Source organism: Bos grunniens, chromosome 8, assembly GCF_055505025.1.
Source record: "Bos grunniens cultivar Pamir isolate PY7600 chromosome 8, Bosgru_T2T1.0, whole genome shotgun sequence".
Lineage (NCBI taxonomy): Eukaryota > Metazoa > Chordata > Mammalia > Artiodactyla > Bovidae > Bos > Bos grunniens.
Genome location: NC_141172.1, coordinates 20,575,020 through 20,601,487, shown reverse-complemented (window position 1 = coordinate 20,601,487; position 26,468 = coordinate 20,575,020). Strand labels below are relative to the sequence as shown.

The window sequence follows — 26,468 nt, the reverse complement described above, 5'->3', positions numbered from 1 at the left end:
TTAGTATATCCTTCCTTGAGGATAAATATTAGTTGAAATTGTATATGCACATTTTAGCATCAGTCAGTCAGTTCAGTCGCTCAGTCGTGTCCGACTCTTTGCGACCCCGTGAATCGCAGCACGCCAGGCCTCCTTGTCTATTACCAACTTTTAGCATAATGAGCTCCTACTAAGTGGAAGTTAGTATTAATACATCCTAGGACAAGAAAAAAGGCATAGAGAATGAATAATGTTTCATTAAAAATATATTAATAGATGGATTATTTGTGGGCAAGCAATTTAGGATTGAATTTTCAAGGAGTCATCTCTTTTACCAGGTGTAGTTAGGTTTGCTCTGCTGGTAATAAGGATATATCTAGTTACCTTCTTCAACCAGAGTCATGGGGCACAAGTTAATGAATAAGATTCAATGTATTTACTGAGCATTCTAAATTTTATGCAATCATTTGTATACCACTTTCACAATGTTCGTCCTATTCTTAGAGCATCTAGTATATGCTTTTCTTAATATTTTTCCTCAGTTTGACTCACACTTTCCTCAACTTCTTTTAAATCTCATTTAAGCAACATTAGCTGTAAAATCATGGGTTTGCTATGCACGTTATATTTTTTTAATACACTCTGAAAACATGCACTTGAGGAAAGTTCCTCCTATAATCCATGGGCCACTTAAAATCATCTCAAGCGCCTCCAGTGCTATGTTACTGTAGTTTGGAAAATATTGACACATGTGATCTTCCTTAGTCCTTGTAACAATTATTTGAGGCAAAAAGAGAAGGCATAATTATTCCCATTTCTAAGATGAGAAAATCAGGTTCATGGATACAATTTTACAGCCGGTAAATTTCCAGAAATGGGCCTGGTAACTCATGGTTTCTCCATATCAACCCAATGCGTCTACTGTACTGCGAATGCTTCTAAGGAAGACAAATTTAGAACTAAAAGTAAAGTTTTCTTTTTTTATTTAGATATGACTATTTTGGAATTTGGTGGTAATTTGAATAGCAACCAGACAGAAAATAATTAGCAAACAGAAACACTGGGAATAGATTGCCAAGTGGTGGTCGGCAGCATCTCAGATCGTTTCAGATTGGCTCAGCCTTCTAGGAGTCATGCCTGTGTAATTCCCTCCACTTGAATAATTTACTTTGAACCAATAGAATGTGGCAATTTAGAGAAGATATCATTTGCCTGATTATAAAAGTTTATAAAATATCGTAACTTCTGTCTTGCTAGAAGACTCTCTCTCCTGCTGATTCTGATGAAGAAAAGTTGCCATAGGAGAGAGGAACTGAGGACAGTCTCCAGCTAAAGCTGGCAGGGAACTGAAGGCCTTTGTTCACCCTCTCTCAAGGAAATTAATCCCGCCAACAGTCAGGTATATTAACTCGGAAGCAGCGCCTTCCCTAGGTGAGGCTTCAGATGAGACTCCAGCCCTGCTGGACACTTTCACTGCAGGCTGGTGAGAAACCGTGAAGAGGAGGACCTGTCAACCATCCCCAGAATCCTGGCCCACAGGCATTTTAAGCCATTCATTTTGGGGAGGGGGTGATTTAATTGACTATTCAGCAACATGTAACATGAGTCCGTTGGGGTCCTTTTTAGAAGTGACTCGATGAGGTGGGATGTGTGTGGGCCCCAAGTGTTTGCAGTTCTGATGGATTGTGATACCTAACACTGGACACCTTTTCTACCTCTTTTATTCTCCCATTCTTTCCTCTTTGCCCTCTCTTTCCCTCCTCTTCATTTCTTCTACTCTTTCCTATGTTTTTAATTAATAGAGCAGTTGGAAGCTTAAAGACAATAGTAACACTAAAGAGAACTCCCATCTGTAAAACATTATCATGGAACCTTGCTACAGTGCCTTGCCCTGGGCTTCATATGCAGGTTTCATGTGCATATGTGGGATGTACTTGACAAAGCTTCAACTCTTGCTATTATTTAAGCATCATGGATTGTTTCATTACTGTCCATTCCATTTTGTTTTCAGTTTTCTATTTGTGAGAGTATGTTTATTCCTTGCGAGTTTTGTATAATCATCTTTTCCCTTTTCCTCTGTGTGAGATTTATAGCACTGACCTGTCAGTATCATTTGCTGACTTTGATGTGAAGATGGTTTTTTCTGCAGGTATCCTTTATACAAAATTAACAACATTGAGAATGAGGAAATGACATTGCCTGCTTTACATCATAATGAGTCCCCTTGGATTTTCTATTCACCACATTACCTAAAAGATTTTCACTTTTTTTTTTTTTCTTGGCCCTACTGTGCAGTGTGTGGGTTCTTAGTTCCCTCATGAGGGATCAAACCCATGCCGTCTGCAGTGAGAGAGTGAAGTCTTAACCACTGAACCACCAGGGAAGTCCCCTTCCCCTCCTTTTTCTTTTTGAAAGATTTTTACTTTTAAGCAGTGTTTACTTCTATCTCATACCAGTACTCTTGCCTGGAAAAATCCCATGGATGGAGGAGCCTGGTGGGCTGCAGTCCATGGGGTTGCTAAGAGTCGGATACGACTGAGCGACTTCACTTTCACTTTTCACTTTCATGCATTGGAGAAGGAAATGGCAACCCACTCCAGTGTTCTTACCTGGAGAATCCCAGGGAGAAGGGGAGCCTGGTGGGCTGCCGTCTATGGGGTCACACAGAGTTGGACATGACTGAAGCGACTTAGCAGCAACAGCAGCAGCATATGCACGAGTTACTAAAGAGAATTAGCCAAGGACCATTCCAAGTGATTCTATCTGTATACATCCTTGAAAATAATCTGAAAGTAGTCCTTGATAAATGGGGGAGGGGTTAGTTGTGTGAAGGGACAGAGTGGGTGGTGGGGAAGGTGTATATACAGACAAATTTGAATCACAGATTCCTCACTGTATGTCAGCAAAATTTAATAATAGCACTACTCCTAAATACACACACACATGTAAATGAATCACATAAAAACTTCCAACAAGTGCTGGCAAGTCAGATGGCAGACTCACCCCGAAACCTGTTTCTCTAATAAAAACCTTGTAATTAAAAACAAGGTTGTCCATAAATTATAACATATAACAACAATTATATGCACTGGTACCAGACTTGATTAGAAAGCTAAAAGTTAGCTTTCTCAGGTGATTTCTTCAACTTGACCATAGGCAACTAGCAGTTATCATCTATACTTGAAGAGTGAGATGCTACCTGGTCCAAATGCTAATACCTATGGACCTTGTTCCAAAAAGAGACTGAGGTGATGCAGTTTTACTCATCTTTTAAGAGCAATACTAGTGTTTGCCGTATATTAATAAAGTTCTTACTATGTGCCAGATACATTGTTAGGCTTGAATGTGCTGTCTCAGTTTATCTTCTTTAAAGTCAGAGAACAGTTTACCATGTTTTATTTATGTAAAACTGAGGCTTAAAGTGGTTTACTGATTTTGCTAAGTTTACACAAGCAATGAGTGAGCAAGTCAGGGTTTGGATCTAAGTCTGCCTGATTCCTCAAAGGTACTCTTTCCATCCAAGTTGTGGCCTTGATAAAGGACATGAAATTAGTGAATATATTAGTGAATATATATGTATAGCATATGGCTGTGGCCTTACACCAGACCCTATTGAATGCACAGTAGATTGGATGTGCGTGCTAAGTCACTTCAGTCGTGTCTGACTCTTTGTGACCCTATGGACTACAGCCTGCCAAGTTCCTCTGCCTATGGGATTCTCTGGGCAAGAATGGTGGAGTAAAAGGCCTTTTCTCTGTTCGGTTCAGTTCAGTCGCTCAGTCGTGTCTGACTCTTTGTGAACCCATGAACCACAGCACACCAAGCCTTCCTGTCCATCACCAACTCCTGGAGTCCACCCAAACCCATGTCCATTGTGTTGGTGATGCCATCCAACCATCTCATCCTCTGTCGTCCCCTTCTCCTCTTGCCCTCAATCTTTCCCAGCATCAGGGTCTTTTCAAATGAGTTAGCTCTCTGCATCAGGTGGCCAAAGTATTGGAGTTTCAGCTTCAGCATCAATCCTTCCAATGAATATTCGGGACTGATTTCCTTTAGGATGGACTGGTTGGATCTCTTTGCAGTCCAAGGGACTCTCAAGAGTCTTCTCCAACACCACAGTTCAAAAGCATCAATTCTTCTGCGCTCAGCTTTCTTTATAGTCCAACTCAAAATTCTCCAAGCCAGGCTTCAGCAATATGTGAACTGTGAACTTCCAGATGTTCAAGCTGGTTTTAGAAAAGGGAGAGGAACCAGAGATCAAATTGCCAACATCTGCTGGATCACTGAAAAAGCAAGAGAGTTCCAGAAAAACATCTATTTCTACTTTATTGACTATGCCAAAACCTTTGACAGTGTGGATCACAATAAACTGTGGAAAATTCTGAAAGAGATGGGAATACCAGACCTCCTGACCTGCCTCTTGAGAAACCTATATGCAGGTCAGGAAGCAACAGCTAGAACTGGACATAATCTCTGACAAGTCACCCAGGTTTGCTGAGTTTTTGTTTTTGTTTTCAAATTGACAAACACTATCATCTCAATTAGTTATTAGCTAATATGCCTTTCATATTTAAATATTATTCTTCTAGTCTATAGATTCATCTACTCACGTGCACCAAGCTAACAAGCCTAAGGCAAGTGAACCCTGTAATGTGGGATGCTGTTCCTTTGGAGTTGCCCTGTGGCGGGGGGTCAGTGTCTGAGAATGGATGGAAGTTCCCTGGAACGATAGCACTATTTTTTCATTGTGTTTCTCTCTTTCTCTTTTAGGTGCCCAGTTTGGTAAGATGTCCTGTGAGAACCTGAAGTGTGAAGGAGCTGAAAGCAGGTCTGGGAAGGATGTGAAAGAATTTCTTGATAAAATTCAGGTTCTAAATTTTGGAAACACAAATATGCTTTCCCCAACTGAGTTTTTAAGGAGTGGAAGAAAGATCTATGCACAGGCAGAATGCCCTAAATTGATTGCAGTATACTCCCATTTCTTAGAATTTCATAATTCTCCAAAAGTATTTATTATACTCAACCTTTTAAAAATACTTAATGGCATACTGCATTGCAGAAGTTGGCCAAATTGTTCTCTTAAAGGCCAAATAGTAAACTCTTTACCCTTTGTGGGCCAGATACTCAATTTTGCTGTTACAGCACCAAAGCAACCATAAATAATACAGAAATGAATGAGAATGTTTGCATTTCAGTATAGCTTTATCTACAAAAAACAGACAGCAGGACAGATTGGACAGAAGGGTCACAGGTTGCTGACTCCTGGTGTAGTGGAGACAGTTCAGGGGGAATCTGAGTATGGCTCTTTCACTCTAACTAGGGGGAGAAGGCAATGGCACCCCACTCCAGTACTCTTGCCTGGAAAATCGCACGGTGGAGGAGCCTGGTAGGCTGCAGTCCATGGGGTCGCTAAGAGTCAGACACGACTGAGTGACTTCATTTTCACTTTTCACTTTCATGCATTGGAAAAGGACATGGCAACCCACTCCAGTATTCTTGCCTGGAGAATCCCAGGGATGGGGAAGCCTGGTGGGCAGCTGTCTATGGGGTTGCACAGAGTTGGACATGACTGAAGTGACTTAACAGCAGCAGCAGCAGTATTCTTGGGAAAGATATTTAATTTAGATTTGATGTAGCTTTCTTATCTGTAAAATTGGAAAAATAAAACCTACTTCACAGACTATTATGAAGATTAAGCCACGTAGCTAAATACAGCAAACTGGCACCTAATAACTGCTTAATAAATGGTAACTATAATTATTATCATCACAGTATTATTATTTTAATTTCTCTTAGTTTTTTTTTTTTTTTTCCCAGTTGTTTCAGCAGTCTAACTAATGTATTTACAGCAAACCAATAAATGCTGTTGAGGGCAGTTGGAACTGTGTTTTGCTTGTTCACCATTGAAAATTCTTCTACTGGAACTGGAATGTTGCTTAAGAGAGTGCTGGTGCTTATTTCATACTTACTGAGCTAATACCATTCTCTCTTAGTTCTAGTTTCTCTGCCTCAAGATCTTTGAAAACAATTGTATAGGAATGGGTGTAGATGTGCTTTTTCCCCTTTATTTTCCCTGTTGGGTAATCATGTATATGTCAATTGACACCAAACATAGCTCTCAGCTCTCCTTGTGCTGCAGGCTTCTAGTGGCTGAACTCAGACCAGCCCTGGTGGCTGTGAGTGGGAGAGTCTGGGTGTGTCTGGCTTGGGCTGTGGCACCAAGGGAGGGTGGATATGCCTGTTCTGCTTGTGTAACGTGGACGCTAACCAAGTGGCTGCTTCTCTGTGTATTTGCCTTTGTCTTCTCCGTGAAACATCATTGACTGATTTGAGCTGCTGGGCTGGATCCCACATCCTGTACACATGCTGTACTGGCTTTCTCTCTGTGGCATGCAGCCTCATTTCTAGAGGTGAATTTGGCTCATAAAAGTGAGACTCTGGCTTTTTATCTTTGCGAATTTCCCTAGAAGGAGAAAAAGTGGTGATCACAGCTGAGGGTCTTGAGTCATCGCAATACTCAAAGAGAATTTTTTGTCAAAGGAGAAAATTGTACAGTAAGGCAGAAATCATAGAATGGAGCCTGGGATGTTGAATCACCATGAATGTAGGGGCTATATTTAACAGATGACTTTCAGTTCCCATTATTGAAAGGATAATCAATTCTTTTCTGTTTTTTTTCTTGACCTTTTCCCCGTTCTCTCCTTTTTGTTTACCTTTCTTATAATGAAGAGTAAAGACAAATGATAACAAATATGCTATGGGCTGGTATGGAGGCTAGATACACACTTAACATCTGAAGTTGGGTCAAAGTTCACTTTTCTTTTTGAATTAAAATTATAGTGTGCATGGGTTAATTAGATTGAAGGCTTTAAACATTAATAGAGATAAAGCTTGCAAAAGTGACTCCAGAGAAAGTGTCTAAAACAACCTAGTAATACTTAAGGATAATGTTAAAAGTTTTCACACACTGTACTTTAAAACAAAATTATTTTTGGTAGGTAATATAATCCAAACACTCAAAAAATTTTTTTATTAAAAATTTACTCTAAGTATTTGTAATTTTGAAAGTAAAACATGATAGTGATAAGTAAAGAATGCATAATATTTCATACTTTATTTACATATTTATGCCTTTTTCTGCTTTTGCTTAATCTTTAGAAAAGGTGTTTAAGTTGAATCAAATAACAAAAAAAGTTTTAGCCTAGACTGTTTGCTCCTGATTGTTTTCTTTCACTTCTATACACGTGGACATGTCTGTATGCTAAGCTACCTCATTCTTTTAACAACACTGTATGAGATATTCTATAATTTATTTACACTCCCTTATTAATGGGTTCTTAGCTTGTTTCCTATTTTACTTAGAAAGGTTTACACTTGTGTACTCATGCAAAGTTAGAAATCGTATGCTAATTTCATGGGTGGTGTTTTCTTCCATAGCTCCTGGCTTCTTGCATGCCTTTGAGAATAATCTTATGAAAAAAGCCCAAATTGCTTTTAGAAAGATGTTTTATATATATCTATCTATTTCCAGGTCTATGCCACAATTTAGCTGCATTAAAGACCCAGCAGTGTAGGTTTAATTCAAACTCCAGCAAAACCTAATACTATGGTTGGACTCTGGTCAGGCAACTTGCCACTAACTCATCTATGGGATGGGATTTAAAGGTGACTCTTACATATTTTCACATGAACATACTGATTTGGCCTTAGTGCCTACTTGCTGTCCCTTTCTCTTGATAGAGCTCATAAAACTACTTGTGTACATGTCCCTGTCTTCCTCACTCCTCTAAGGGTAGGGACCATACCTTATCATCTTTGTAGTTTTGAAACTTTTGACCACAGGGCCTGGCCCAGAGTGGTTACTCAAGAAATGTGTGTTAGAGAAATACTTATGGTGGTTTAGTCGCTAAGTCATGCCTGACTCTTGCGACCCTACGGACTGTATGTAGTCTGCTAGGCCTCCATTCCATGAGATTTCCCAGGCAAGAATACTGGAGTGGGTTGCCATTTTCCTTCTCCAGGGGATCTTCCCAACCCAGGAATTGAACCCTGGTCTCCTGCACTGCAGGAGGATTCTTTACCACTTGAGTCACTAGGAAAGCCCCAGGGAAATAATTATACTCAGATAGAAATTCTCATTCAGATTTCCATATCTGAACAGCTTTCAGGTTTTTGGGTGGGATAAAGAAGAAATACGACTTTTTGGTACACACTACACTTTAATGTAGAATTTAAGAGCTGCTACATATAGCTCAGAATCCCCTGTGGCTTTCCAGAATTAACCTCACTTCTATACTGGCCATGTCTCAATGCTTGGTGACTCTTATCCTGGCGTGTTTTGGCAGGAAAGAACTCTTCACCTGGTTTGCCTAATCTACATTGGCTTCTAGTTTCAACAGGAATTGTTTACATGCATTTAATTTTAGCTCCTGGGCTATAACATGTCATTGTTCTTTTTACTTATCCCCTCCCCTGTACTAGAAACAGACGGGCATCTTCAGTTCCTGCTGTTCCCGTTTGGTGTGCTCCCAGGTGGCTTTTAGCTTTGCCTTTGAGATTTCCTGGCAATCCAACATATTTTCCAGTTGTATTTCTTGTGTAAGAAAATATAGACTATGTGATTATAAAGGGGAGTGGACTTTGGGGAACAGTATTTAAATCATTTGGGGAACTCATATCCTGGATTTAAGAAAAATTAAAGTATTTGGATGAACTTATCTAATTGTTCTGTATTCAATTTACAGGATACTACATTCAGTTCTTAATTTTATCTGTTCCTGTCACAATGAATCTAGAAGAAAAAAACATATATTTGGAGCTTAGTTTTAAAAAAGTCATTTTTAGTAGAATTACTTTTATTAATTTTTTCTTATTTAGGGGAAAAAGCATTCCCTAGAAAAATAATAATGAACTTTGGACAAACAATGTTTTCCTAAGTGTAAGTACTCCATGAAATTGAAAGTACCCAAAACAATCTTGTACAAGTGCTTTGAAAAGTTTCTTGCACAGCTCAATTTCTTTATAGTACTTAATCATATTTCTGAGTGATTTTCTAGAAACAATTTTTTGGGGACAAAAAGCTTAGCAATGTACAAAGAGATAACTTTAGAAGGAAATAGATTTATGATTGTGTACTTCTACACTAGGACAGACATAAAATTGTGTACTTTTTAAAGTACAATTTTCATGTCAATTGTTGAGACAAAGAAATGCAATACACTGTAGGAGGTAATAGTTTGCCACCTAGAGGAGAGATATGAAACAACAGTCCTGCAAACAACTTCAGCAGAATTCATTCCTTAATTATTTACTCATTTAATTATCAAAAAATAAGTATCTACTAGGCTTAATAATGGCACCCCACTCCAGTGCTCTTGCCTGGAAAATCCCATGGACAGAGGAGCCTGGTGGGCTGCAGTCCATGGGGTCGCGAAGAGTCATACACGACTGAGCGACTTCACTTTCGCTTTTCACTTTCATGCATTGGAGAAGGAAATGGCAACCCACTCCAGTGTTCTTGCCTGGAGAATCCCAGGGACGGGGGAGCCTGGTGGGCTGCCATCTATGGGGTCGCACAGGGTTGGACACGACTGAAGCGACTTAGCAGCAGCAGGCTTAATTATTGTGACAGTACATATTTGATAAACTTCTAAAGAGTTATGAGCTCAAAGAAACCACAAAGTGCATCTTACTTTAATTGCATGGCTGCTTCTTTTTAAAATCTTATATTTTTAAGACTATAACTCAAATATCTGGATAACCCCAAATATCATATTTGTGATATGTTACTTTTAGCTCTTGGGATATTTTTATTGGTTTTTACTCATCCCACTGTAATATTTACAGTGTAGATATTAGTGGCTTCTCTGTACAAATTAGGAAATGTAGCCTAAGAGAAATTAAATAACAAGTTTAAAGTGTTACAGCTGTTTCATTATAGTGCCAGTGTGACTCCAGAGTGACATCACCCTGCTCGATTCTAGTCCAATCCAGATGCTCACAAACTATCAGATTGTATCTGGGGTGTGGGCAGTGCTTATGGGTTGAAAAGGAGATCATGGCCAGCATTGGAGAAAGCAAGCTGGGAGAAGCTTGATGAAGTCAACCAATTAGTCAGAATATAGATGGTAGGATTGCTCATATATATTGGTCATATATATATATATATATATATATTCCTTGTTCATTCCAAGTAATCAACTCCTAAATATCCCTGAGTTAGTCCAGTCTAGGTCAAAGTAAATAGAAGGCTGTGACAGTTGGTGTGCATGATCACCCCCTTTGGAGCTCGGTATCTAATATCATTAAAAACCACATCTCATGTAATACAGAGATATACACTTTATAAATGAATAAAACATCAAACTCTTTTGCTGTCTGATTCAATGTTGTTATCATTTCTGTCAAGTAGACAGGCCATGCTGATTATGTAGATGTGGAAACTGAAATACAAGAGGTTCCCCGAATTCAATTCTGGCACCAGATAATCCTTGGTGCTGGAACCAGTCCCTAGGTTTTTGAGGTCAACTCGGCATATTTTCTATGATTTCTCATCGCCAGTAGAACTGGCTTTGCTTTCTCTGACTTTTCTTAGTCACTTCTGTGGTTTTACTCCATTCCCTCCTTGTCATTAAATAACTCTCAAGGCAAGGCAGAAATTCTCATGACAACAGAAAACAATGTACTAGAAAGGCTGGCCTTACAAGAGATAAAACAGAGATAAGGAGAAGGCCTGTTGTGAAGTGGTGTCCATTGCTGCAAAGGAGAAAATGGATATATTGGGAGGAAAGGAAAAGAGAGAAAATGAAAACCTCTGAATTAGTTCTGAAGTAGTGAGGAGAAAAAATGTTATTTGTATATCTGAAAACAGGTATCATCTGGAGGAGCTGCATCTAAGGTGAACAAAAGTGTAATTGTAGAAATTGTCTAGCTGTTGAGATTCTACTGGGAACCATTTTTCAAAGTAAAGAAAACTCTGATCAACCTCCAGTTTGTTTATGGAGAGGACTTTGCCCAGCTATACCCAGAAAACTTGAGAATATCACACCAGCACAACCCTGAGACAAATTGTGTTTACCAAGGGGATTTTCTTAAAGAGAAACATTAAGAAACATTAAATAAAATTTGTTTAATTCTGCTGCAGGGACATGTGATGAGTGCATGATGACTTTCTGTTGTAGACTGGCAAGACTTAACCTTTCTGCACCTTCTGCTCAGGCAGGAAGGAAAGCGTTTTCTTAGGGTTTTGAACTTACTTCAGTTGAAATCTAACTGAAAAAGGCAGCACCAGAGACTATATCTTACTTATTTTGTATCATTCTCTCTACCTAACAATGGTTTTTTTTTTTATGATGATTAATAAAGGGTGCTGTATTTTATTTAGTTATTTATATTTAGAAATAATACCCAGATATTGTTATTCAATAAATTTGAGCGATTTTAATAAAGACATCTGAGGACAATTTACATTCAAAAATTGGTTCAATTTGACTTAAACTCACAGGCTCCAAAGCAACTGTTTTCTGTTTGAAAAAAACTCAAAAATCACTCAGAAGCAATGACCCTGATCCCCATGCTTTTTTTTATGTATGGTTAAAGTTCAAATTTCTCAACATACCATAATCTCAGTGTAGCTGGCCAAATTCCATGGTGGATAATTAGATCTAGCCTAGCAGGGCAGATTTGAGGGAAGAGAGCAGTCACACTGTACTTCTGGTAATCTATGAGCCAAGTTTACTGTGTTTGACATGAGTGGTTGGACTCTCCTCACTTGCTGACTGGACTAGCCCAGCAGGTTCTGCAGGTGAGATCACTGCTTGGCTCTCTCATTGCCAGGCCTGGTAGGCGGAAGAAGACATGAAATAAATGGACTGACTCTGGATTTCAGAAATTCTCTTTCCTATTTCCTCTCCCAAACCCTTTCTTCTGCCAACTGTCTAGGGACTGAAGCACTCATTTACAAATGCATGCATTCATTCATCCAACAAATATTTACTAAGAATCTATAATGTGTCAGGCACTGATCTAGGCTCTAGAAATATAATATATATATATGTACATACACATATATATATAAAATCAGACATTTCCTGCCTTTAAGGACTTATAAATTAATAATTGCAATACTCAGTGAAAAATAATAATTCAAGTCTTTTAAAAAGCAGAAAGTGCACAAAGGTATGGCATAGAAGTGTATTTATAGATGGGAACTCATTAAATTTACAGATATGGGAACCTGTTTTTCCGTTCCACTGTGCATTCAGGGTAAGCCCTACCTTTCCTTCTATACTCAGAGGCTGCTGCTGGAAGCACCGCTCTCAAGCTCCACCCACACTGTTTTTGAGTGTCTTCCATATGTTGTCCCACAAGTACTCAGACCCAGTAGTAAGATTAAAGAATTTTACTATGATATTCACTTTGACCTTATCATGTTAAAGAATAGAAAAGAGGTATGATTGAACTTCTCAAAAAGCCCTTATGTTTCAGCAAGAGTCTCTGAAGTCTCTTTTGTTGCATAAGCATATAAGGATTGATGTTAAATGATATGTTTAAACTCCCCTAATCCATTGAATTATAGTATTTATGGTTGGGTAATGTGTTGCCTTTCTTACGACATGTATACATGCTTTGAAAATCTATTTACAATAGAGTTTTTATGCTATTCCTATTAATAGGCTGTCATTGTAATACTATTATAACACTCTTTATATAGGGGTTTTAATTCAGCCTGTTTCTTTCAGTTTTAGCTTCCTCCCTGACCAATTGTGCAGGGCTATCAGGTCTGCATTATGATTATGAAGCCTTAGGTTATTTGTTGGTATAATATCCACATTAATCATTCATTCAACAAAAAATTATTGAATGCTACTATGTACTTAGACTTTTCAAACCAGTCCATCCTAAAGGAAATCAGTCCTGAATATTCATTGGAAGGACTGATGCTGAACCTGAAACTCCAATACTTTGGCCACCTGATGCGAAGAACTGATTCATTTGAAAGGACCCTGATGCTGGGAAAGATTGAAGGCAGGAGGAGAAGGGGAGGACAGAGGATGAGATGGTTGGATGGCATTACCAACAGGATGGACATGAGTTTGAGCAAGCTCCGGGAGCTGGTGATGGACAGGGTGGCCTGGTGAGCTGCAGTCCATGGGGTCGCAAAGAGTCAGACACGACTGAGCGACTGAACTGAACTGAATGTGCTTAGACTTTTCCAATGTTGTGAAGAGTGAGTGGTTAAAAGTTTCCCTACATGTATTAGAAATTTAAGATTTTTTAAACCCATGCATTTTAAACATTGGTAAAGTGAAAAGTAAAGTCGCTAAGTCGTATCTGATTCTTTGCAACCACATGGACTATACAGTCCATGGAATTTTCTAGGCCAAAATACTGGAGTGAGTAGCCTTTCCCTTCCCCAGGGCATCTTCCCAATCCAGGGACTGAGCCCAGGTCTCCCACATTGCAGCTGAGCCACAAGGGAAACAATGGTAAAGACTGTCTCCTATTCATGGGTTTTCTCAATAGTAAGAAATCCTTGGTGTTGAATAAGGTATGACTCACAGTTTAAGCCCTTTCCACATTCACTGCCTTTTTATTTTTCTCCAGTAAGAGCTATCTGAATAAGCGGAATGGTCTGATCAAAGACATACATACAGAGTTTTAATTATCTTCCAATTTAGGTAGCTTTCAGTCATTGAGCACATATTAATGTACTGACATAGATGAAGACTGAATTTTCCCTCAAGAGGTCTGTAATCTAGGATATGAGAGATTTGTTTCTTTCAAAATGTGACACTCCTTCCTCACTCTTCAGATCGTGAAAGTGCTTGTTTATGCATTGTTTCCCAAACTTCAGTTGTTGCTCATAATTTTCATAATTTTGCTGTATTCACATACCACATACCACCTGTACAATTGAGCTTCTGAAAATACTACTGTTTTTTTACTTAATGAAATTTAATAATAATAATAATAATTGTTAAATCACTAGGTTAATGTGCTAGCTGTACAATTTTCAAATGTACGTTAATATATATCAAGCTAAGTTGCTTCAGTTGTGTCTGACTCTTTGTGACCCCATGGACTGGAGCCCGCCAGGCTCCTCTGTCCATGGGATTCTCCAGGCAGGAATACTGGAGTGGGTTGCCATACTCCCCTCCAGAGTATCTTCCTGACCTAGGGATTGAACCCATGTCTCTTATGCCTCTTGCATTGGCAGGCAGGTTCTTTACCATTAGCACCATCTGGGAAGCCCTAATATGACTTCTAAATTAAGCATGACTTCTAAATTGAATTTTGTGTGTGTGTGTGTGTGTGTATCCCCAAATTTTCTCAAGGGCTTTTAGTACTAGACGTGTCATACCTTGGGAAGTTTTACATGTAGGAATTACCTTTGAAAGTGAGGAATGGCAGAAAAAAATAAAATGCATAAATAATGATAATAACCATAGCAGTAGTAACAAGAGCTATTATTTATTAAAGGTTTCACATGGTCATTTAATTTTATTTTACTTAATCTCTGCAACTCTCACAGCCATGCCTATCACAATGTGAAACAAAAAGGCAGGAAAGAGAGAATAGTGGAAATGAAGCTTCATTTTGCCTAGAGCAACTGTAGCTAATCATATGCATCATAATATTTTAGTATTTATTCTTTATTTAGATGAGATTTCATACCTGATTATTTTATGAAAATTGGAGTGTGATGGTGGTAGATTAAAACACTTTTAATCAAATATACTTGCTATATTTGTTAGTCAAATGGAATAATAATCACAGAAAAAGGGTGTTAGTGTCAATTAAACCCATTCTATGAATGCAGGGAGAAATCAGATTAAAACAGTTTTCTTTATATATATTTTTTTGCTAATAGTTTTTTGTTTCTCCAGTTGCTCCAGTGAGAATACTTTTGTTGTACTGAATCAAGGCATTTGTTCAAAAACCTCTGCATTCTCTGGTACAGTGCCTAACTTATTAAAGGCAAAATTCTTCTATCTCTCTGCTAAAAAATAGTGAAATAAATATTTTTTATAAACATATTACAAAATATTAAATTTGAAGGAGACCTGAGGAGACTAAGACAATTCCTTCACTTTATGGAAGGAAAAAAAGTTCAAACCTGGCAATAATTAGAAAAAATTTCCCGTGTTTGCATAATTGCTATTTCCATTCTCTTATAACATACACATGTTCTATTTGCATACCTGAATTTCTAATATATTGTGAATTCCCAGCACAAACCATCCTTGTTTCTTACCTGAATTTTCAGCAGAATTCCTTGTATTTAGTGGGTCTGAAAGAATTGATTTTTGGTTAGCTAAATTGTATAATATACCCCATAAATCTTGCTTTTTAATTCTTCTTTGACATGAGCTTTCTAGATACTTAAACTTCATTCAATTATTTATCTTCCTTATAAAAGTGTAAAAGATGTGTATTTGAGAGATACTTTGGTGTGAAATGTACTATAAGAAGTATTGCATTTCCAGAGGTCTGTTTTAACCTGTAAAGTTCAATGCATCTTCTTTTTTAATCCTCAAAACTGCTTTTCTTTTTAAAAAATAGCTTGATGGAATATAACATGCTTCTCCTGTCTCCCTCTTCTTCCTGTGCCCTTTTCACTACCAGTTTTTTTTTTTTTTTTCTTCTAGTCTTCTTGGCACTTGGAAGACTTTTTCTGCCAGATGAGTCAGTTAGAGTGGAAAATTTTAACCTGCATTTTCTGTATTGGCTGGGAAAAGAGGCTTGAAGGCAAAGATGCTTGAATTTGCTTCATTAGGCTCTTCGTACCACCCTCCTGACCCTCTCCTGAGAATACCACTTTATATTCAAGTTGGAAAACACCAAATCATCTGCCACTGTGCAGAAAAATCACTTGATCTTGAAATCACAAGATCAATACTCAATTTAGAAAGTTTTTTTTTGAAGAACGAGAAAAATGTTATTGATTTACTTGTGTGTGTGCATTTTTCTAATTCCACAAAAAATTTAAGGAGGTTTTACAAACACAAGTAATACTGTAGGATCGAGTGGAAAGGAAAAAATATGTATATTTTTCAAAAAGAGAAAAGGAAAATAGAATTGTTAAGTTGAAAATAAATTGTATTCTAGCACAGAGTAGCTATCAGCTGTCTAGTGTTCATTATAAGTAGAACACAACACTATCTTATCAAAATATGCAGTCTAATATAATATGTACCCACTGTTTTGAATCTGTTTAGATTTGGTAGATGTAGAAATTGAAGCTTGAGCTGGTTGATTATTGAACTCCACACTGCTAATTAGTGGTGGAAACAGGCTTTTGAATCCAAAGCAATCTATGGCTTGCTTTTTGCAGAGGTATTTATTATTAGTAATGGTGATACACCATACTATCTTAGCAAATATACAAATAAATTAGTCACATTAAATCAGTCAATTTTTTTCCGTAACTGTTAATGCTTAAGAAGTACAATAGGTTGGAGATTCAGTAATTGTTGGGTACTGGTGGTAGTTGTGGTTTTGATGGAGGAAGTAGTAAAATACACAGGTTGTCCCTGCTCTTTCCTGTAGTGCAGGTCAAAAAGTAGATCATTTAAAGACTAATGTTACCCTTGGAGGCTGTATTCTTCACCAAGATATTGGTGTTAAATAAACCATAAGGACTCAGCCATCAAGAATCTGCCTGCAATGCGGGAGCCTGGGGTTTGATCCCTGAATAGGGAAGATCCCTTTGAGAAGGGAATGCAACCCACTCCAGTATTCTTGCCTGGAGAATCCCATGGAGACAGGAGCCTGGCAGGCTACAGTCCATGTGGTCGCAAAGAGTCAGACACAACTGAGCATCTAACACGTTTTCCTTCATATGCTGTAAATGTGAAGATACAACACTAAAAAATTCTACTATGAGGTAAATTGCTCAAAATTGTGGTTAAAGCTCTTTACAATCTCATAAATCACCATGCACATTCATTAAACACTATCTATCTATATATGTATACACACACACAAATATAATACCATACTGCAATATCACAAAATTAGGCCTAAAATTAATTTGTTGGCTATATTAAATACTAAATATTTAATAGTATGCAATTTTGTTTGCACTAGACTTAAGACATAGGAAAAAAAATTGGGACAACCTGAATATTTCAGGTCTCTTGAGAAAGTATTTTGAACAGCTTCTTTACCTCCAGATAAATTTCCCTGTGGCAAATGGAAGCCATCAGAATAATTCCCTACACCTTAAAGCAACTTCAAAGTACTATAATTTGTCTCCTTGACAGCTTACTGAGCTAGATCAGAGTAATGATTCAAGAAAAATGTGCTGACTCTCAATGTCTTAGGCACCATGCTAAGATATTGTGCACATCATTTAAAAATTTTAATAGCAACTCCATAAGATGTTATTATCCCCATTTTAGAGATTGAGAAACCACAGAAAGATCAGAGAAGTAAAACAATTTGCCCCAGGGCCACATCCATGATGGAGCCTGAATTTAAACCTAGACATGATGCCAAACCCCATGGACTTAACCGCTGGACTGTCCCCCTGTCCTCTAAAAGAACAGCTAAGGTTGCCATGGAGACTTGACTGTGTATAGACAGTTGCTTCAAGAGAGGAAAAAGGCAAGAGGATTTGGAGCATAGGTTTCGGTTCAGTTCAGTCGCTCAGTCATCTCTGACTCTTTGTGACCCCATGGACTGCAGTACACCAGGCCACCCTGTCCATTACCAAACCCAGAGCTTGCTCAAACTCATGTCCATTGAGTTGGTGATGCCATCCAACCATCATATCCTCTATCATCCCCTTCTCCTCCTGCCTTCAATCCTTCCCAGCATCAGGGTCTTTTCAAAAGAGTCAGTTCTTCTCATTAGGTGGCTAAAGTATTGGAGTTTCAGCTTCAGCATCAGTCCTTCCAATGAATATTCAGGGCTGATTTCCTTTAGGATGGACTGGTTGGATCTTCTTGCAGTCCAAGGGACTCTCAAGAGTCTTCTCCAACACCGCAGTTCAAAAATATCAATTCTTCGGTGTTCAGTTTTCTTTCTAGTTCAGCTCTCACATCCATACATGACTACTGGAAAAACTATAGCTTTGACTAGACGGACCTTTGTTGGCAAAGTAATGTCTCTGCTTTTTAATATGCTGTCTAGGTTGGTCATAACTCTTCTTCCAAGGAGCAAGCATCTTTTAATTTCATGGCTGCAGTCATTATCTGCAGTGAATTTGGAGTCCAAAAATAGTCTGTCACTGTTTCCATCATTTCCCTATCTATTAGCCATGAAGTGATGGGACCAGATGCCATGATCTTAGTTTTCTGAATGTTCAATTTTAAGCCAACTTTTTCACTCTCCTCTTTTACTTTCATCAAGAGCCTCTTTAGTTCTTCTTTGCTTTCTGCCATAAGGGTGGTGTCATTTGCATATCTGAGGTTATTGATATTTCTCCCAGCAATCTTGATTCCAGCTTGTGCTTCATCCAGCCCAGCGTTTCTTGTGATGTACTCTGCGTATAAGTTAAATAAGCAGGGTGACGATATACAGACTTGACGTACTCCTTTCCTGACTTGAAACCAGTCTGTTGTTCCATGTACAGTTCTAATTGTTGCTTCTTGACCTGCATACAGATTTCTCAGGAGGCAGGTTGTCTGGTATTCCCACCTCTTTAAGAATTTTCCACAGTTTGTTTGATCCACACAGTCAAAGACTTTGGCATAGTCAATAAAGCAGAAGTAGATGTTTTTCTGAAACTCTCTAGCTTTTTTGATGATCCAATGGATTTTGGTGATTTGACCTCTGGTTCCTCTGCCTTTTCTAAATCCAGCTTGAACATTTGAAATTTCACAGTTCACATACTGCTGAAGCCTGGCTTGGAGAATTTTGAGCATTACTTTGCTAGCATGTGAGATGAGTGCAACTGTGTGGTAGTTTGAACATTCTTTGGCATTGCCTTTCTTTGGGATTGAAATGAAAACTGACCTTTTCCAGTCCTGTGGCCACTGCTGAGTTTTCCAAATTTGCTGACATACTGAGTGCAGCACTTTCACAGCATCATCTTTTAGGATTTGAAATAGCTCAATTGGAATTCCATCACCTCCACTAGCTTTGTTTGTAATGATGCTTCCTAAGGTCTACTTGACTTCAATTCCAGGATGTCTGGCTCTAGCTGAGTGATCACACCATCGTGATTATCTGGGTCATGAAGATCTTTTTTGTATATTCTTCTGTGTATTCTTGCCACCTCTTCTTAATAGCTTTTGCTTCTGTTAGGTCCCTACCATTTCTGTCCTTTATTGTGCCCATCTTTGCATGAAATGTTCCCTTGGTATCTCTAATTTTCTTGAAGAGATCTCTAGTCTTTCCCATTCTATTGTTTTCCTCTATTTCTTTGCATTGATCACTGAGGAAGGCTTTCTTATCTCTCCTTGCTATTCTTTGGAGCTCTGCATTCAAATGGGTATATCTTTCCTTTTCTCCTTTGCCTTTTGCTTCTCTTCTTTTCACAGCTATTTACAACCACTTTGCCTCTTTGCATTTCTTTTCCTTGGGAGTGGTCTTGATCACTGCCTCCTATACAATGTCACAAACCTCTATCCATAGTTCTTCAGGCACTCTATCAGATCTAATCCCTTGAGTCTATTTGTCACTTGTACTGTATAATCGTAAGGTATTTGATTTAGGTCATAGTACATCAAGGCTGTATATTGTCACCCTGCTTATTTAACTTATATGCAGAGTACATCATGAGAAACACTGGACTGGAAGAAGCACAAGCTGGAATCAAGATTGCTGGGAGAAATATCAATAACCTCAGATATGCAGATGACACCACTCTTATGGCAGAAAGTGAAGAGGAACTAAAAAGCCTCTTGATGAAAGTGAAAGAGGAGAGTGAAAAAGTTGGCTTGAAGCTCAACATTCAGAAAACGAAGATCGTGGCATCTGGTCCCATCACTTCATGGGAAATAGATGGGGAAACAGTGGAAACAGTGTCAGACTTTATTTTTCTGGGCTCCAAAATCACTGTAGATGATGACTGCAGCCATGAAATTAAAAGACGCTTACTCCTTGGAAGGAAAGTTATGACCAACCTAGATAGCATATTGAAAAGCAGAGACATTACTTTGCCAACAAATGTCCATCTAGTCAGGGCTATGGTTTTTCCAGTGGTCATGTATGGATGTGAGAGTTGGACTGTGAAGAAAGCTGAGTGCTGAAAAATTGATGCTTTTGAACTGTAGTGTTGGAGAATACTCTTGAGAGTCCCTTGGACTGCCAGGAGGTCCAACCAGTCCATTCTAAAGGAGATCAGTCCTGGGATTTCTTTGGAAGGACTGATGCTAAAGCTGAAACTCCAGTACTTTGGCCACCTCATGTGAAGAGTTGACTCATTAGAAAAGACTCTGATGTTGGGAGGGAGTGGGAACTGGAGGAGAAGGGGAAGACAGAGAATGAGATGGCTGGATGGCATCACTGACTCAATGGACATGAGTTTGATTAGACTCTGGGAGTTGGTGATGGACAGGGAGGCCTGGTATGCTACAATTCATGGGGTCACAAAGAGTCAGAAGCGACTGAACTGAACTGAACCGAATGGTCTAGTGGTTTTCCCTACCTCTTCAATTTCAGTCTGAATTTGGCAATAAGGAGTTCATGATCTGAGCCACAGTCAGCTCCCAGTCTTGTTTTTGCTGACTGTATAGAACTTCTCCATCTTTGGCTGCAAAGAATATAATCAATCTGATTTTGGTACTGACCATCTAGTGATGTCCATGTGTAGAGTCTTCTCTTGTGTTGTTGGAAAATGGTGTTTGCTATGACCAGTGCATTCTCTTGGCAAAACTCTATTAGCCTTTGCCCTGCTTCATTCTGTACTCCAAGGCCAAATTTGCCTGTTACTCTAGGTATTTCTTGACTTCCTAGTTTTGCATTCCAATCCCCTATAATGAAAAGGACATCTTATTTTGTGTGTTAGTTCTGGAAGGTCTTGTAGGTCTTCATAGAACTGTTCAACTTCAGCTTCTTCAGCATTACTGGTCAGGGCATAGACTTGGGTTACTGTGATATTGAATGGTTTGCCTTGGAAATGAACAGAGATCATTCTGTCATTTTTGAGATTGCATCCAAGTACTGCATTTTGGACTCTTTTGTTGACTATGATGGCTAGTCCATTTATTCTAAGGGATTCTTGCCCACAGTAGTATATATAATGGTCATTTGAATTAAATTCACCCATTGTAGTCCATTTTAGTTCACTGATTCCTAAAATGTTGATGCTCACTCTTGCCATCTCCTGTTTGACTGCTTCCAATTTGCCTTGATTCATGGACCTAACATTCCAGGTTCCTATGCAATATTGCTCTTTACAGCATTGGACTTTAATTCACCAGTCACATCCACAATTGGGTGTTGTTTTTCCTTTGGCTCTGTCTCTTCATTCTTTCCAGAGGTATTTCTCCACTCATCTGGAGCATATTGGGAACCTATCGACTTGGGGAGTTCATCTTTCAGTGTCCTATTTTTCAGTATCCTAACATCATGTCCTTTTCATGCTGTTCATGGGTTTAAACTAGCTGAAATTGCTGAAATTGGAAGATGGAACTCTTGTATTTTAGTTATTGAGTGGAAATATACTATATTCAATGTATTTCTCTACTCTGCACACTGTCCAGGTGATAAAGGGGCTTAGGAAATATCTCCTGTGTTTAGGCCAAGTCACGAGATTTGTGAACACTTGCCTCTTCTTTCTCCTACAGTCATTCTCTCTTTTGATGAGAGGAAGAATAGCTTCATTCTGAATCAATGAAAAGACTTCTGTCTTCTTGCCAGCAGATATATGTTATCTTCACTTATAGAATTGAAAGTGTACCTCAAAGGAGCATTCTCTTGGGAAGAAAGGTAATGAGATAAAAGAGAATGAATGTTTTTAAAATCATGGACACCTAGGATCACATCCTGGCGTTGATGCTTTTTAGTAGCAAAACCTACTTTACTTCTTTGAGCACTGATATCTTTTTCTGAAACTTGAGGGTGATCCAAATTACCTCCAGAGTTATAGTAAAGATATAATGCATATAATAGAGATGAACTCATGATCCTAAAAGACATAAAACAAAAAGCGTTTTCATCTCTTTTATTTGTCTAAGAGCTCTTCCCTTCCTTTCTCTTCTTCTCTCCCTCTCCTCCCTTTTCTTTTCTTTCTCTTATTTTTTCTGTAGCAGTGTTTCACAAGCCCGAGTTTTGTCTATGTATATTGTTGCTACAATTTTGTATAAAGGGAGACCCTGATTCTTTGCATGTGTTTATGTATTAATATAAGTGTCTCATCTTCACAGGTTTTAGAGGGGAACTCTGGATGCTGGTGGATCGGTGACAAAAAGCACTTATTTTACCCCTGACCTGAGCACTGAAGAGATATCCTTTCACCACTGTTGCAAATTCATGCTTCCAAGAACTGGTGAGTTGAAAAACTTATTCATTGTGTCTCCATTAAAGAAGATACATTGTAAAACATAACTAATAACATCAACAACAACAACAACAAAAGTAGAAACAAGGACCTACTATGTAATGCCTTCCTAAATATTTTCCCTTTAAGGAAATTTTGAGATCCAGCTTTTCTGTGGTTAGACTCTGGATAAGAAAATATTAAGCTGGAAACTCCAAAGATGATGTAAGTCATTGGGTATATTTTAGAGCTGGATTTGTTCAACAACCACTTGTCACTGCATCCTATAAATGTCTCTCTGTACTAACTCCATTGCCCCAGGCAGTCGTGTGCCTCTCTAAGACATCTCTCAGCTGTGACCTTCTCTTGGAGGGAGGGAGCTGGCCAAAGGGTGCATAGCAACCAAAGCTTCTCATTATATTGGCCCAACTCTCCTGATCCTACATTTCTCAACATATATCTTTTTCTCCTTTTCTATTGCATAAGTCCAGTAGAATCATTTCCATTGAATTACATGGAAGAGTCTGTTCATGGGGCTAGGCTGGCAGTTCTCCATTGGATATTTAACTTTCACAATTTCACAAGTTGCATATACTGTTTTCTTGAAGTCATAGTTTATTCTCAGGTCCTTTAAACAGTTAAATGTCTTTAATTGCCTCTTTATTGTTTTACTGTTTTTTTTTTTTTCCTCTGGATAATTTTTGGGGATATTTCTAGTGACCAATCCATGTCAGGGAAGCAGTAGGACAAATGATTTTGAACCACCTTGGTTGACTGAATAAGGTGTTTGAGAGAACACTGGAGAAGTGGGGAGATTGCAGGGGAATATGCTAAAATGTTCTGTTACTCTTGTCCCAACTTTACCCCTTTGTCATTTTGGTGGCCATTGGATCATAAGAAGTATCAATGACAAATCTAGTTTTGTTTGAAGATGAAAATCCTAACAGTGTTTACCTTATAGGGATATTGTAAAGGTTTAAATGAAATAATCTCTGTAAGAGGTATGTCACTATGCTTTCCATTCTATAAGAACTCAATATCAGCTGTACAGCTATTATTACTCTCAATTCTGAAATTCTATTGGTCAACCTTTCTCTTAAAATAAAATCTAATAATTAGGCTAATATGTTATGTGGTTCTTCCAGGGTTCAAGTATTATTGTAAAAGATAGAAACCTTTCCTGAGTCAGTACTACTTTTGAGGATAAAATTGGGATACATATTTGAAATGTATTTAACTCCAAAGAAACTATCTGAGGTAACTGGTGGGAGATGGGACACAAAAACCTATTAGACATCCAAACTGAATTAATCTTAGTTGAATAAAATTCCTGAACAGCTCATTGCCACATCTGAGGAACAGTTTTGGTCTAAATGAGAATGACCAGAGACTATAGAAAAAGTTCCTTCCTGCTCTTTTAAAAAATATTTGTTTATATATTGAAATATAGATGATGTACAATATAATGCCAGTTTCAGGTGTACAACATAATGATGCTGCATTTTAAATGATTATGAAATAATTGGCCTGGCAATTCTAGTAACCATCTGTACCCATACAAGGTTATCATAGTATACTGACAATATTCCCCATGCTGTATATTACATCCCTGTGGCTTATTTATAAGTAGAAATTTGTACCTCTTCATCCTCTTCACCTATGCTTATTTTGCCCAACCTCTATTCCTTCCCCTCTGACAGCTATCCATTTGTTCTCTGCATCTATGTGTCTGTTTTCATTTCATTTGGTTTGTTAGATTTCACATATAACTGAGATCATGGGGTACTTGTCTTTCTCTAACATTTCTCTTAACATAATACCTTGGGGTTATGAAGAGTTGGACATGATTGAACAACTTTCACTTTCACATTGGTGGATAATGCTGTAATGAACACAGGGGTGCATATATCTTTTTGAATTAGTGTTTTTGTTTAGGTAAATACCCAGGAGTGAAATTGCTGGGTCATGTGGTAGTTCTATTTTTAATTTTTTGAAGAACCTCCATACTGTTTTCCGTAGAGGCTGTACCAATTAACAATCCCACTTACAGTGCTGAAGGTTTCCCTTTTCTCCACATCCTCATCAACACTTGGTATCTTTTGTCTTTTTGATAACAGCTGTTCTGACAGATGTGAGATGATATCTCATAGTGGTTTTGATTTGCGTTTCCCTGATGCCCATGATGTTGAGCATATTTTCGTGTGTCTGTTGGCCATCTGTATGTATTCTTTGGAAAAATGTTTATTTAGATACCCTGCCCATGTTTTATCAGGTTATTCTTTCGCTATTGAGTTGTATGAATTATATATATATATATATATGATATTAACCCCATATTGGACATGGACTGTAGTCTACCAGGCTCCTCTGTCCATGGGATTTTCCAGGCAATAGTACTGGAGTGGATTGCCATTTCCTTCTCCAGGAGATCTTCCCAACCCAGGGATTGAACCCGGGTCTCCCGCATTGTAGACAGATGTTTTACCATCTGAGCCACCAGGGAAGTCCTATATTGGACATAATTGTTTTGCAAATATCTTCTCCCACTCAGTAGGTGGCTTTTTCATTTTGTCAATGCTTTACTTTGCTGAGCAACAGATTTTTTAGTTTGATGTAATACTATTTATTTATTTTGGCTTTTGTTTCCCCCTTGTCTGAAGAGACAGATCCAAAAAAATATTGCTAAGTCCAGTGTCAAAGAGTAAACTGCCTATGTTTTCTCCTTGGAGTTTTATGGTCAATTCTTATAATTGTCTCTAATCCATTTTGAATTCATTTTTGTATAGGCTGTAAAAAAGTAGTCCAGTTTTATTCTTTTGCATGTAACTGTCCAGTTTTTCCAACACCACCTGTTAAAGAGGCTGTCTTTACCCCACTGTGTAATCTTGCCTACTTTGGTGCAGGTTAATTATGTGTGTGTGTTTCTGGGACTCTTTCCTATTCTGTCTAAATGCAAACCTGTGTGGCATTTACCCAAGAAATATAGCCTTTCAGATATGAGTGTGAACCCCACAGGTCCTTTCTCGTGAAGCTTCTTTGCCGTTTCCTTTTAAAACACTCCCTCACACCACCCCGTCTCTATGGGCCTCCATGTGGGCCTCCAGGAACCTTCAGCTCTAATACAAAGGGCGCGCCAACCAGCCAGAGCACGTGGGCCAACTTTTAATAGCAACTGCAAAAAGCTGGGACAAAAGAGAAACATGATTTCCTTTACAGAACTGAAATGGCTCTGACTAAGACCAAGGGCCCTGAAGTGAGACAGACCTGAATTTAAATACTAGTTCTAACAATGAATTTCTTCCTAAACTTAGGCATAATGTATAATATTATTAAATAATACATATTTCATGGATCATAATGAAGAGGAAGTGAAGTCATATTTATAAAGAGCTTCATAGATTGGCCAGCATATAGTAAACATTTAGTAATCAGTAGCCATTATTGTATTTTCCTCAAAATATTTTGTTTGTCAGCAATCATGAAAGTCAGTCCTTGTATAGATCCCATGACTAGGACTTGGAGAAGAAAAATGGTCTGAACAATTTGGACAATTATCTTTCTCCTTAGGATCAAGAGAGGCATTTTTTTTTCCTTAAATATCCAAATGATCCATGTCACTTTACTTATCCAGGGACTTACCACATCTATACCTCACTTTTATGCAATGGGAAACATTTAAAAACATGTATATACACACATATACTTAGGTATTAATATAATATATGAATATACTTTCTGTAACATTTTGCTCATCTGTTCTCTCCAATGACTGTAACCCTGTGAGGTAGGTTTTATATTATTCTATTTTATGATTAAAGGAAAAAAGAAGCAACTTGGCCAGGCCACAGTCTTGCAGCTGATTAGGGATAGAGCTGGTGTGTCCTGACCCCTTTCCAGTTTTTTTCCTTTGTACTGCTCCATTGACCATGGAAACGAAATGCACTGGAGCTTGGCTGCCAGAGACGTTTCAGCTGATAGGTAACCAAAGGAAACAGCATGGCTGAAATCCAGTTAAAAGTTAAAATCCCGTTGGGCAGTTCCTTCTTAACTGACGACA

General features: G+C 38.2%; 1 long non-coding RNA gene across 5 annotated transcripts in view; it reads left to right on the top strand.

Moving 5' to 3' along the window:
• LOC147366729 (uncharacterized) overlaps positions 1-26,468 on the top strand; it is a 104,960-nt gene that overhangs the window by 35,360 nt on the left and 43,132 nt on the right. For all 5 annotated transcript variants that reach the window (XR_015169053.1, XR_015169052.1, XR_015169048.1 and 2 more), the window contains 3 exons: positions 4,750-4,807; positions 21,720-21,861; positions 22,299-22,420. This is a non-coding gene — a long non-coding RNA (uncharacterized LOC147366729). The remainder of the gene's footprint in view (positions 1-4,749; positions 4,808-21,719; positions 21,862-22,298; positions 22,421-26,468) is intronic.